The sequence below is a fragment of the Castor canadensis genome, chromosome 1 (genome assembly GCF_047511655.1).
Source record: "Castor canadensis chromosome 1, mCasCan1.hap1v2, whole genome shotgun sequence".
In the NCBI taxonomy this organism is placed as follows: domain Eukaryota; kingdom Metazoa; phylum Chordata; class Mammalia; order Rodentia; family Castoridae; genus Castor; species Castor canadensis.
The window spans coordinates 198,463,141-198,476,556 of record NC_133386.1 but is presented as its reverse complement, the minus strand read 5'-3'; positions in this window follow the sequence as shown (position 1 = coordinate 198,476,556).

Here is a 13,416-nt window from a genome sequence, read left to right as displayed (position 1 = left end):
AACACTGTGCTTTTTCTTAAATAGAGGCTCGTTTATAGTTTTTCCTGCTGTTACAAAAGCAATTTCTGCCACTGCAGAAAACACACAGAAACCAAGAGAACAGAAACTCCCCCATCCTGGCCCCCAAGGACAACCTAGGTTAACATACAGGCAACTAAAGATCCTTCCGAAAACTTTCCCTCAAGGGCACACCCTTTTCCGGCCGCAGAGCCCTGGAATCCCCATCCTGTCTCAGGCGGTTCTGGAAGATGGGACCCCAGGCTGGGAGTCAGAAGCCAGGTCTCAGTCTTGCAGGGTCTTGCCCTCTTGAAGTGGGCATGGGATGATTTTAAAAGGTCACTTGCTATCATGCTCAAGGATTCTATTCTCTCATACTGGATGAATAAACTTGGAGTTGACTAAAGAGAGGGAAATGTTAGGAGCTCCCAGCAAACAAGTTCTACCAGAATAATCTAGAGACCAGGGAGGCAGGAATAGGAATGGGGAAATTACCCAGTGCCAATGTTGAACAGATGGGCACCACCCTCAAGGACAGACAGCTGGTGTCCTGTCTCTTAATTAGGGCCAGCCGTGGGTTGCAACCTGCCCAGTTACACAGGTGTCTGGGCTCGGAAGGGCTTGGTCTCTGTTTCATGGTCTGTGGCCGCCATCTTGAAATTCTTCATCATTTTCAAGCAAGGTCCCCTGCCCCACACATTTCCATTTTGTATTGTGCTCTGCAAATTATGTAGTTGGCCTCGATCCTAATAATAATACCTATTACCGACAGAGAGCTTGCTGCATGCTTGGTACTATGTGGTTTTTCCTGTGTATAATTCACCTGTCCCTCACAGCAGCCAGGTGTAAATTGCCTGTCTTAGACTCAGCCAGCCCACAAAATGAGGTGTATTGGGCAGTAGTCATTCCCTGTACACTAGTGCCCAGAGCATCTCAGCAGCTCAAGAAGTGCTATTACCTCCATCCCTATTATACACGAGGAGCTGAAGCAACTCACCCCCAGAAGTCCAGCTAAGGAGGGCACTTTAAATCTGAGCTATGTCTCCTGTCACTGTGTGGGAGCCAGCTCAAAGGCCCTGTCCTCTCTGCCCAGCTGGCCAGGGGGCTGTCCTGAGCACTCTGCACCCCCAGCCTCGATTCCAATTGTGGTGGGTGAGCAGATCCACCTATACTGTCACTTTCCATTCCTGCTGCCTCCTGATTCAAGACAGCTGCTGCACTCAGCCACCTCCCGCGCCCAGGTGTGCAGTATGCGCCCCTGCCTGGGCACTGAGCCGTGGGATTCAAAGGTGTCACTTTCCATTTCTCCCTGTGGTGCTGAGCTCTCGAGCGCAGCTCTGGCTCTGGGGACCCGGTTGATTGGTGCTGGTAGCTGCCTGAGTAGAGGGGGCTGAAGCCAGGGGTGAGCCAAGGCAGCTGGAAACGGGGTGCCCAAGCCAGCCTGGAGATCCTCACATACTCAGGGTGACTTGCAGAAACTCCCACATTTGAAAATGAGGTTAAGAAACCAAGCCCAGTAGTAAAGAACTCAGGACCTGGTTGTGTATGATCCTGAGTTCAATTCCCTGGTCCTGTACCTAACAGACATATGGCCTTGGGCAGGTTATGAAACTGAACTTCAGTGTGCTCTAGAAAAAGACAGCAAGAACAGAGGTGTCCCCGTTAGGAACTCAGCCTTGTCAGACTGCCTCAATTCCAATTCTAACTCTGGCACTTAGTACACATGGGACCTTGCACCTGTCACTTGACCTTCCAGGGGATGACCCCTGTGGCATCCTCCTGGACTTCTGAGGCACTGAGTGGCCTGGAGGCTGTGAGCCCTCTTCTCAGGGCTTGGCTCTTAATAAGTGCTCAGTAAGCCGTGTGACAAGTGTGACCGGAGGGATGGGTGGGAACTCACCAGACCTGGTGCTCTGCTGGAAGGGTCTGTGTCAGGCTGGACTGTGGAAGAGAAGTCAAGTGCAAGGCCATGTTTCCAATAGCCAGGCTGCTCTGGGCATTTGTCACTGAGGCCTGGAAAAGCTGGTCACAAGGCAGGCATCTGAGAACCAGGGACTAGGCCACCAGGAAGCTTTTGACAAGTGTGGATGGGGCGGGGCAGCACAGCTTTATTCAAAGGCAACTGTGACTGTGAGTTGGGACAGAACCTGGTCTCCTTCAGCCTGGTCTCCCTCCAGCATCTCAAATGCCCTTCCATCCCCCAACTCCCAGCAGACACGATCTGCTCTGTTAACCCTGAAAGCTGCAGGGTCAATGTGCTGAACCTCCAAGGCGCTGGCTGGCATGCTCATCCTGATTGCTGGTTCCGTGGTCAGGACGGGGTCAGTGAGGACTTACGAGGGACCACACTTTGAACAGCCAGCATCAAAAACATTACAAAAATGGAGGTCATGAAATCGCATCATAACTGAGGTGTTGAGTTCTTACCTGGTCTAAACGTGGTAGACTTTGAGCGCCTGTCTGAGAGGAAATTCTCCCCAGAGGTCAAAGGGAATCCCCCATCCCCACCCCACTCAAGCCTCAGGTCACTAGGATCTGGTTTTGTTCATAAGGACAAAATCAGGGCATGAGCACCTTCTGCTTGAGTGACAGGGTCCATGGTCCCTAAATTCCTGGCCACACACCAGCTACTTCAGCACTGCATGAGGATTTTTTTTTTTTTTTGTGGTACTGGGACTTGAACTCAGGGGCTTCCCCTTGAGCCACTCTACCAACCCTGTTTTTATGAAGGGTTTTTCAAGATAGGGTCTCAAGGACTATTTGTCCGGGCTGGCTTCAAACCCCAATCGTCCTGATGTCTGTTCCCTGAGTAGCTAGTATTACAGATGTGAGCCACCCATGCCCCACAGGATTTTTTTTTTAAATACAAATTCCAAGTCACAAAAAAGACAACTAGTGTATGATTCCCTCACAAAAAGATCTAAAGTAGTCAAATTAATAGAAGCAGAAACAGAATGGCAGGTGTTGAGGGTTGGGGGCAGAGGGTTGGGAAGTTGTCATTGATAGGGACAGAGTTTCCAACTTACGAGATAAAATCTTAGGCATCAAAGCAAATATACTTAACACTATCCTATACTTTTACTCAAAAATGGTTAAGATGATAAATTTTGTATTATGTCCTTTTTTTTACTACAATAAAAAATTTTAAATTCTGCCCCTCAGTCCTGAGATCCTATTAAATGCATCTGAGGAATCTTTCTTTTTTTTTTTTAAGTCTTCTCAGAGGATTCTGGTGCAGGGCCAGGTTGAGGACCTTCAGCTGTGAGGAGGCTGTACCCCAAGTGTCTCTTCCCACCTCCATCGCCATCTGCCTCTGCATTTCTAAAGTGCAAATCTAATCCAATACAGAGTTCTTTTAAGACCCTGCCATGGCCTTCTGCTGATGGTGCTGCACATGGAACCTTACATCAGGAAGACTTGGTCAGTGCAGAGGTCCTGTCAGAGCTAGGAGGTAGATCCCAGTTGGAGCGTGGGGGAGCTTCCAAGGTCCGAGGAGCTGGACCTTGGATGAGGATCCAGTGTTGGCCAGAGCCTAGGAGAAAGGCATAAGTTGGTGGGGGCTGGGACAGCATGGAAAAGCCTAGCAGGTGCTTAAGGTGTGTCCCCCTGCAGGGAGGAAGGGACAGGTGAGCTGGATGGCAGCACAGGTGAGTGTGGGAAGAGGGAGCCAGGAGAAGGTAAAAGGTAATATTAGCTGGTTCAACCTGGGGCCTTGACGCTATCTGATCCCCAATGTGGCTGTCCAGGCCTGGGATTGGGTTATCAGCTTCAGGCCATGTTCTTCCTGCTCCCCAGCCCCATTTTTTAGTGGGGGGTCTTGGACAAAGGTGGTCTGGCTGGGAGGGGGGTAGACTTGTTCTTTGTGTGCCCAGCTATCCACTTCACCCATTGCTCTCTGCTTAGCTCTCCCAGAGATCTGGACTCCCTCCCCTTCTTCCACCGGTGTGTTATCTGCAGAGTCTTCTTGGGGCCATGAACCAGTGGTTTCTGTCTTTGCTTGCCTGTGTGTCTGTTCATCTATAGGTGCTCACAAAAGGTGTTTCCCAGAAGCTGGTATGTCACAGCGTGGAAGAGTCTAGGTGTCTCTGCAGATCCTCAGCCCCATCACCAAGGCCCCTGGGCCTTCCTGGGATGTGAGAGGTGATTGCAAGGGCTACAGCAATAGGGACATATCCCACCAGCCACTCCCATGCAACCACAGCAGTGGGCTGTGTCAAAAGCCCCCCAGTCGGCTCCACGCCCAGTGCCAGCCTCATTAGCATGGAGGAATTGGGGTGCTGCTGCCTTACCCAGCATGCACTTCAGAAGGGCCCATTCTCCACTGTTAGGGATTAAACAAAAAGATCAGACAGGTTGTGGCCCCCTTTTGCACCCCCTTTCCCTCTAGGGAAGTCCCTTCTCTCTACCTGTACCCTCATATGGGGCAGAAGCATCATGGGGTACCAGCTGAGCAGGTCATCCTTGGCTCCTGGCAGAGAGCCCCAAATCTTCAGGCTGGAGACCAGAGACTCCTCATGGCCCCAGCTGGAGGCATAGCAAGCGAGTGGCTCATGAAAGACTTCTGTCTTCCAGAAAGATGGGAACAGAGATGTCCCAGCAAACGCTGGAAAGGAAATCACATCCCGTAACTGTTGGCAGGAAGGTTAATGGGATGTAGTTGTGAACTCGTTCCTGGGACAGGCGTGTTAATAGCGCTAAAACATCTGAAAACGCTCAGAGCCGCACGAAAAGATAATAGACCTGGAAAGTCCAAGGTCACGCTGAAACAGCACAGGGCCAGGAGTCTGATTCCTCACCCAACCTGCCCACCAGTTCACTGTGGCCCCTGAGCAAGGTTCTGCCTCTCAGGACCTGGAAAACCTCACTGCACACAGATGGCAGTAATGGGCTTCGTCGTGGACCCTGACTTCAAGCTGAAAGCTGTCTGGACCACTTGTCTACCAGCAGCTGTTCCCTTGGTGTCCACTAGGAGGCGCCCCAGACTGGAGTCTCCCGGCTGGCACCAGAATGTCCTTGACCCTCAGGAGAGGGACCCTCTGTGGTGGTCACTGAACGCTGCTAGCTCCTGAGGCAAGATTCACAGGCACAGTGATCCTCTTTCCTCCTCCTGGCCCATCCCCATAGAAGCAGCCACCCCTCAAATCCCAAAGGTAAGGGAGGGGTGGGGAAAAGTGAGATGTCAAACCCACAGGACATGAAACCCCTTTGGTCCCCTCCTTAAGCCTCTTGGGAGTTTTGTGTGTCAGCCTACAAATGTCAGAGGCTCAGCAAGGGTTAGCAAGCTGCTGGAGGTTGCATAGCCAGGTCTGTCTAGCTCTGAACACCTGAGCAAGCCCTGGTTCAGGTGAGGCTCAGGGTGGAGGCACTGGACTGTACCTGTCTCATGGCCCCTGGCAGGCAGGAAGGTGCTGGTCACTGGACCTGCCAGCCTCAGTAGTGACAAAGGGGATGAGCCCTGCACAAGGAGCTCCTGCAGTTGCTCAAGGCTTGAGGGGCTGGGTCCAAGGGGTCAGGGCTGGGTGTGGGACTGGAAAGGGCAGGGGACACACAGCGGGTAGCTGGGCCAATGAGCCTGACAGGAGTGTGTAAATGGGAGTGTGCATCCAACACAGATCCCAGGTCGCAGTGGCCCAGAATTCACATTTGTCAGTCTATTGGAAGAATGTGGGTGGTGACAGCTGGGAACCTGAGGTGTAGAGAGCCTTTGGAGGCTGGGTTGAAGAGACTGTGATGGGTAGTGAGCAATGGTGGGAGAGGCCAAAGAATTCAGAGCAAGTTCTGAGTCGGTGTGGACCTGACTAGGAAGAGCTGGGTTGCGTGAGGGAAGGTGAAAGTGCCACTGAGTATGGGGACACAGGGCCCTTTCTCTCCTCTGCTCAGCTTTCTGCAGGGTGACTGCTTCTCCCTCACCCACCGTGCATGGTCTGGACCAGCCGAGGAAGCTGGAGGGAAGCCAAGTGTCCAAGGAAAAAGCCTCCAAAGTCACCGCCAGCTCTGACCTCTCCACCAGCTGCTCTAACAGGGACCCTCCCGCTCAGTGCCCTCTTAACACCGAGACCATCCAACCCAACCCCAGTGACTGACACCAATGCACAACCACGGAGCTGGGTCAGACTTGGGGTGTGGCTCCACGTTTGAGGGGTGGAATGCACACATCTCCATCCCGGGGCACACAGCAAAGCTGGGAGACAAGCAGCCACCAGGGTGCAGGTGACAAGGGCTGCCCTGGTGTGTGCCCCTCTCAGACGTAGTGAGATGGACATAGGGAGGAAGGAGCTGTCCTGGAAAATCCCAGCCCTTCCCAACACAGGTCTCAGAACCTGCTCTTCCAGCCGAAGCCCTGCCCTCCCAGCAACATGTCCAGGGGCACCTGACTTGAACTATAAATAGAGGGATGACAGAAGGCTCTGGAAGCCCAGGGGAGGCAGGGGAAAGAGAGTCTGATTCTCCCCAAGCGGCTAAGTGAGGCACCAACCAAGTTCCATTTGGTGGTGGGTCTTTGAGGTTGACCAGGAGTCCCTGCAGAGGTCAGGAAAGGTATTCAGCAGCAGGCAGGTGACTCTGAGGGACTAGGCAGAGGAGCATGGGGCTCTGGCAGCTGATGGGGTCCAGTGGCCAAGGACCCTGAATGCCAGAGTGAAGGCTTTGTTCTGTGGGTTGGTCCCTGTCTTGCTCTTAAGGCAGTCTGGCTTTGTGCTAGAGATTGGGAGCAATATCCAAGAACAAGCAACCTATCCAAGGCTGCCTGGGGCGTGGTGCCAACCTTCCCCGTGGAATGGAGGAATATTACAATATGCCCAGAGACTGCCAGCTATTTTCCAACATCTGTTCTTCTGTCTCTGCCACCGAACCCCTGGTTTTTAGCTGGGCACAAAACCACCTGAAAGGAAGATTATATTTCCTGGGTTCCCTTAACCATATGCATGACCATATGTATAAGTTCTTCCATGGAATATAAGAGATGTCATTGAAAAGTCGGTGGAGTGCCCTCTTTTTCCCTCTTAATGGCTTCTTCTCTACTGGCTGGAATATACATGTGATTGCTGGAGCTGGAGCAGCCATCTTGGTTAGGTAGAAGCCCATATGTTAAGATGACTAAACAACAAGAAAAGGGTGATTTGGGTGCCTGCTTATGAAGCTGCCATACTAACCCCGAACCAGATCCCTCCAAATGTTGTTTACTCGGGAGAACAATCAGTTTCTATAATGTTGCCATGCTATGTGCGTGGGTTTTTTTTTCTGTCTCCTTCAGGTGGAATATCCTAAACACACACAGGTCAAGAAGGAAACTTCTCAAGATCCCTTACACACCATTATTCTGTCACTGAAATAAATTCATGATCTAGAAAAAGAAAGAAAACCCCAGGGGCACCTTACACCTCATAAGCAGTCACAGGCACGCTGCCATTTCTCCAGAATCATCCCACACGCCCGGACCCTGTCCAGAGATTTCTCTCCAGGGAAGCTTCCATGCGACGCTCAGAAACATGCCATCTTTGATGCAGCCTTAACAAAGCATCCTGAGAGAGATTGGTCCCCAGGCCAGGCCCCCACTCAGAAAGCCTGGTCTTCTGACTCCATGAGCCCCCTAAACACAAACCACTCAGTGCTGGGGGGAAAACATGGTAGAAACTTATTTAACTCCTCAGCATCGTTGGGCTGCCGTTTTTATTCCCTCCCTAGATACATTAGGTTTTGAGTTCTTTGCTGTGTTGACAATATAAACAATTATAATAGCGCTCATCTAGTGAAGGCCTCCCCCCCCGCACTGTACCCTTTGCAATGTTCAACTCTCCACAAGGGGACTGCCCGTGTCCCCTTTCCCTGGGCTGGGATGGAAGCAGAGATGCAGTCCTTAGCTGAGTTTTGTTTTGTTTTGTGGTCCTGGGATGGAACCCATGGCCTTGCGCACGCTACACGCTACTGGCTACATCCCCATTGGCTGAGGTCTTAATGGAGCTTTTACGGGAACAACCCTCATCTAGTGTCACCGAGAGAGAGCCGTGGTTAAAGGCCCCAGCACCTCTCTGCAGGGTCAGGCCGCTTACTGGATCCAGGGTGAGAGAACGAGAGGCAGCTGGGACAACTCAGGTTTCTGTCTCCCATCTTGTGTTTGTGTGCAAGGGCAGCATGGGCTCCAGAGCGTGGGGCCATGTGGCCCCCGAGGCCTCCTGGGGGTGGCCAGGAGCAGAGGCCTCGGGTCTCCTGGGCTGCTCTGGTGCCCAGCACACCCCTCCTTCCCACGTCTCCTCCCGCCTGCTCCAGGGCTGGAGTGCCAGGGCTGTGTCCCATCATCCTGGCTGCTGCAGGGGTGGAACCACTTCCCTCATGGGGACAGAGCACATCACAAGGGGTGAGGCAGAAGGAGGCCATGAGGTGAAGAGGCACAGGGCGAGTGAATGGCTGGAGCCAGAGGGACTGGTTTTGACTTCCACCCACTCCACCACCAGCTCTGGGAGCTGCCCAGTGACTTGACCACTCCTGGCCTCAGTTTCCCTATCTAGACAATGAAAAAACTCAGCAGACCTTTCTCCTAGGGCATCATGAACATGAGATAGTCAACGAATGTCACGTTTTGGGATGGTGCTGGGTGCACCAAGCCTGCCTAAAGTACATGAGCTGCTAATGTATCATTATTAATATTTTATTATCATTATTATCATAGGGAGGTGTATCAAGAGAGGAGCTCCAAGTCCATGGGCCCCTTGGTGAGGGACGCATCCAGGGAGGATTTTGGCTTTGGAGATGCCACCTCCAAAACGCCCTCTGCACACCCAAGACTGTCACCTCCCATTCACAAAGGGGTCCTGCTCAAGGGCAGAAGGGTGTGGTGGCCTCAAGTGCAGACTTGGGGCCTAGACTGTCGGGGTCTGAATTGGAGCGCCACCCTTCTGGAGTTTTCCTTAACCCCGCTGGGCCCTGATTTCCTTGCTTGGCTTTGGTGACAATGGGGAGGCCGGGGTCAGGGTAGCAGACGGGCAGGGGCTCCTCCACCCATGTCCTTGAGGGCTTGTGCCCAGGAGCTCCTGTGTGACCAAGAAGTGGGGGGGTGTGGCCAGGTCATACCCCAGCTACCTCCACCGATCCTCCAGAAGTGCTCTCTGTACTGAAGGCCATGCGTGAATGGCTGCCTCAGGGGACAGGAGAGGCCTGAGGAGCTGGCGCACTCGATCCATCCTCCTCCACCCAGGCCCTTACTGCCTGGCTTCTGCAGATGAGGAACTAAGGCCTGGAGACCCAGAACTAGAGCTCAATTCCAGGCCTGCTTGACCCTGGCACCGCACTCTTGTCCCCTAACTGTCACCTGTGTGAAGTGCCGAGCAGGGCAGGCACATTCCTTCAGTAGACTTCTTTCCCCCCAGCCAACTCTCCAACCTGCCTCACTTTCCCCTCCTGCCTGCCCATACCCCATTTTTCTATTTGCTACAAAGATCAGCAATTTGGCACTCACACAGGCTCTGTTCTAGGACCTTCAAATACTCACAGAAGCAATAGCAAGCTGTCTCCCTCCAGAGCCTCATCTGGATCTGGGCTTGGTCTGGACCCAACATCTGCTGCTGGGAAACGTAGAGGGACTTCATGGAGCGAGCCAGGCAGGCTTCCTGGAGGCGGCAGGCTCTGAGGGCATAAAAGAGGGGAACCTTGCCTCAAGCACCGTGAAGAAGGCCTAGCTGCAGAGAGCTCTAGCACCTACAGGACCTGGTTCAAATCCCCACCTTACTTCCAGGTAACCAGACCACCTTGGAGCTAGCATTAGCCTCTCTCTGCCTCAGTGTCCCCGTCTGAAAGAGGCATTGAGAGTCACTGACGGAGGAGGAGTGTGGATTCATGCCATGAAACATGGACAGTAACTGGCTCAGTCCATCAGGTATTTTCTTGGTACAACATGCTTTATTTGTATCATCTCATTTAAACCTCACAGTCTCCTTACTTAGGAGGTTCACATTTTTGCAATGAGGAAAGATGCCCAGAGATGTGCAGTGACTTGCCCGAGGTCACACAGCTGCCAGTGGGTGGAGCTGAGGCTCAGAACTTCCCGCTTGTTGCACAAATCTGGCACCTGTGCCCCTAACACTCCGACCCCTTTCTCTGACTCTCCCTCCCAGGCTCCCCATCATTAACAAAGGCAGGGGGTGGTCAAGTGGCATTCTGCTGTCTTGTGACTTCCAGCCCCCATCGCCACCTGCCAGCTGGAGCCCAGTGCCCCTGCCGGGCCTCAGCTATGTCTCCCCGGCACCCCCAGGATCATGAGAAGCCCTGCCTGGGGAGGGAGAAACTGGTCGCCAGTTCTGCTGGCTAAATTTAGGAGCTGGGATAAAGGCAGCAAGGGTAATTAAGGGGTGCTGTGCCACTTTCCAGCTGCCTCTCACATCCCTTGGGCAGTCACCCGCCACTCAGGGAGGACACATAAAGGGAAGGGGAGGAGTGCATGGCCAGTGACAGCTGACAGTGGGGAACCCCAGGCCTCCACTCCAAAGGCCCCTGTGGCCCTGGGACCCTGCAGGTGGGCACAGGATGATTTCCAAACACTCCAAGGGCTTCCTCCAATTAACACTAAATAGAAGGTCTTGAGCCTGGTAACCGGGAGGGCTGTGCCCCGGGGAAAGGTACCAAGTGTGGATCAGGCACAGATGCAGACAGACAGCTCTGTAAGGAAGGTCATTGTGCCACCTTGGAGGAGGAAACTGGGGAGTGAGCTGTCCAGGGTGCGCAGCAAGGCCCGGGAAGCTAGAGTGCAGACAGGGACCAGGTGGGCTGGCCCTCAGCCCAAGCTCTTAGTCACCGCCTCTAGCTGACTCTGGTCCAGCATGGTCAGGTATCTCTCTGCGATCAGAGGATGGGGAAGAAGCGAGAAGTGTGCTAGGCCACAGCACCCGCTTGTGTAAAGGCTTTAGAAGGAAGGTGCAGCCGCCCCAAAGCGTTCAGGCTGCTGGGAAAGCAAGCAGCAGGGTCCTCTGGCTGCCGTGTATCCCTGTGAGTATTAAAACAAGGCTTGAATCACCCAATTAAAAACGGGCAAAGGATTTGCAGAGGCATTCTTCAGAGCAAATTTACACAGAGCCAGTAAGATGCTCAATACCACTCCTCAGGGAAATGCAAATCAGAACAACAAGAAGACACTACTTTACAGACACCAGGATGGTTGTAATCAAAACCAGACAATAGCAAGTGCTGGCAATGAGATGGAGGAATTGGAGCCCTGTGCATTGCTGGAGGGGATGCTCCATGGGCAGTGGCTTTGGAACACGGTTTGGCAGTTCCTCAAAAAAGCTAAACGTGGAATTACCACGTGGCCTGGTCATTCCACTCTCAGTTCAAGAGAATTGAATTGATATGTCCTCAAAAAAATGGTATCAGCTCCAGCAGTAGAGCACCTGCCTTGCAAGCATGGACCCTGAGTTCAAAGCCCAGTACTGCCAAAAAAAAAAAAATGGTGTAGGAATGGCCACAGATACATCGTTCATAATAGCAGAAAGATGGAAACAACTCCAATGTCCATCAACTGACAAAGGGATACATCCACACAGTGGAATATTATTCAGTAATAAAAAAGGAATGAAACACTAATTCACACTACAATACAGATACATGCGGAAAACATCATGCTAAGTGAAGGAGCCAGACCCAAAAGGACTTGTTCTGTGTGATTCCATTCACAGGAGATGCCCAGAGCTGGTGAAGTCAGAGAAACAGAAAGCACACGAGTGATTTCTAGGGCCTGGCAGTGGGGAGGAGCGGGCGGTGGTCACTAATGGGGGCAGAGTTTTTTTGGGAGTGACGTAAATGAGCTGGAATTAGATCATGGTGATCGATGCAAGACTTAGTGAATATATTAAAAACCACTGAAGTGTACACTTCAGGAGGGTGAACTTTATGGCATCTGAATTATATATATCAAAAAAGCTATTGTTGAAAAAAATCCAGACCCGTCTCTGAGATTTGCAGAAGCACAAATGAAGACCCATATACCAGATGCCTAAATATTTAAAAATCAAGTGAGCCAGTTGTTAAATAAAATATGGTCTCTTCTCTTACCTTGACAAATGTACCCTCACAGTGGCAGAACCGAGACAAATGTGTTCAGCTCTGGTTTTTCTTTGCTTGTCATGTTTGGAAATTCTGATGACGGGCCTGCTGTGTTTTGACAAGTGATAGAATAAAGACGTACATAACGCATAAATAACCATTGTTTTAGTCCATAAAAATGTCCATGCCTTCATTTCACCAAAAGTCCTCATTTGTACACCAGTGACCGTAGCGATCCAAAAAGATTAAAGAAATGAAACACGGTTTTCATCAAAAAAGATAAATTATCCTAAATGTAAAATTTTAAAGATATTTTTTCAAAAAGGCATTTTTAAAAAAATATCCAAAATTATGTGTTGAAATGAAAAGACAAAATTCAAGTTGCAATTAATGTAGCAGTTAAAATCATCACTCGAAATAAAATCTGAATTTCCAACAGTTTTTTTTTTTGAAATTTTGATAGGATCTTAGCATTTTTGAAAACCTTTTAGCACTTCTAGTGTTCAAAGCCCATGTGGTTGGTAATAGGACGAACTAGCATCACATTTATACCTGAATCCATATATACAAATATAAAAGCAATGCGAATTGTTTAAACGTTGCAGAAGTCCCTCAGCTGCCGTGATGGCTATGGATATTTCATTAACTCACAAGAACATCTGGAACGAAAAATTGGTACAGAAAGGAAAAGCAAGAAGATTGGCCTTTGGTCTGCATTCCAGCTCTCTAAGGGGGGACTGGACAAGTTAGCTAACTTGCATTTTCTCTCCTTGTGTTGGTCAGCGTTCTGTTACTGCAACAAAATACTGGAGATGATCATCAGAAAGAGAGAGAAGTTTTATTTGGGCTCACAGTTTCGAAGGCTTCAATCTATAGCTGGTTGGCCCAGTGGCTTTGGGGCCTGTAGTGAGGAAGCAATCATGGTGGGAGCACATGGTGGAGACGCTGCTCACCTCAAGACGGCCAGGAGGGAGGTTTCAGATTCCAGCCGTCTCTTTCAAGGGCACAACCCCAAAGAGTTGAGACCTCCCCCAGGCCCCACTTCATGGTTTCCACCGCCTGCCAAGAGCACCAAGCCGGGGACCAAGCCTTTAACATCCAGGCCCTTGGGGAACCTTCTAGATCAAATAAGCACTTTTGCTGCTCCAGTCCTCCCTGTCCTTGGGTGCAGAACCTGCCTCCTGCACAGCATTTGCACTCAGATCCCCTTCTGTATGCAGGGCTGAGCCAAGAGGAGAGGGAAAGGGCTAATCACAGAGGGACATCGAGGGGGGCAAGTGGGCACAGTGGCTAGCCTTGAGTTCAGGGCAGGCGCCTCTTCCCCTTGACCTCCAGGGGGCCTGAAGGAAATGGAGGACCTTGCAGGGCCACCGTCTGACGGGCGGATTCTCA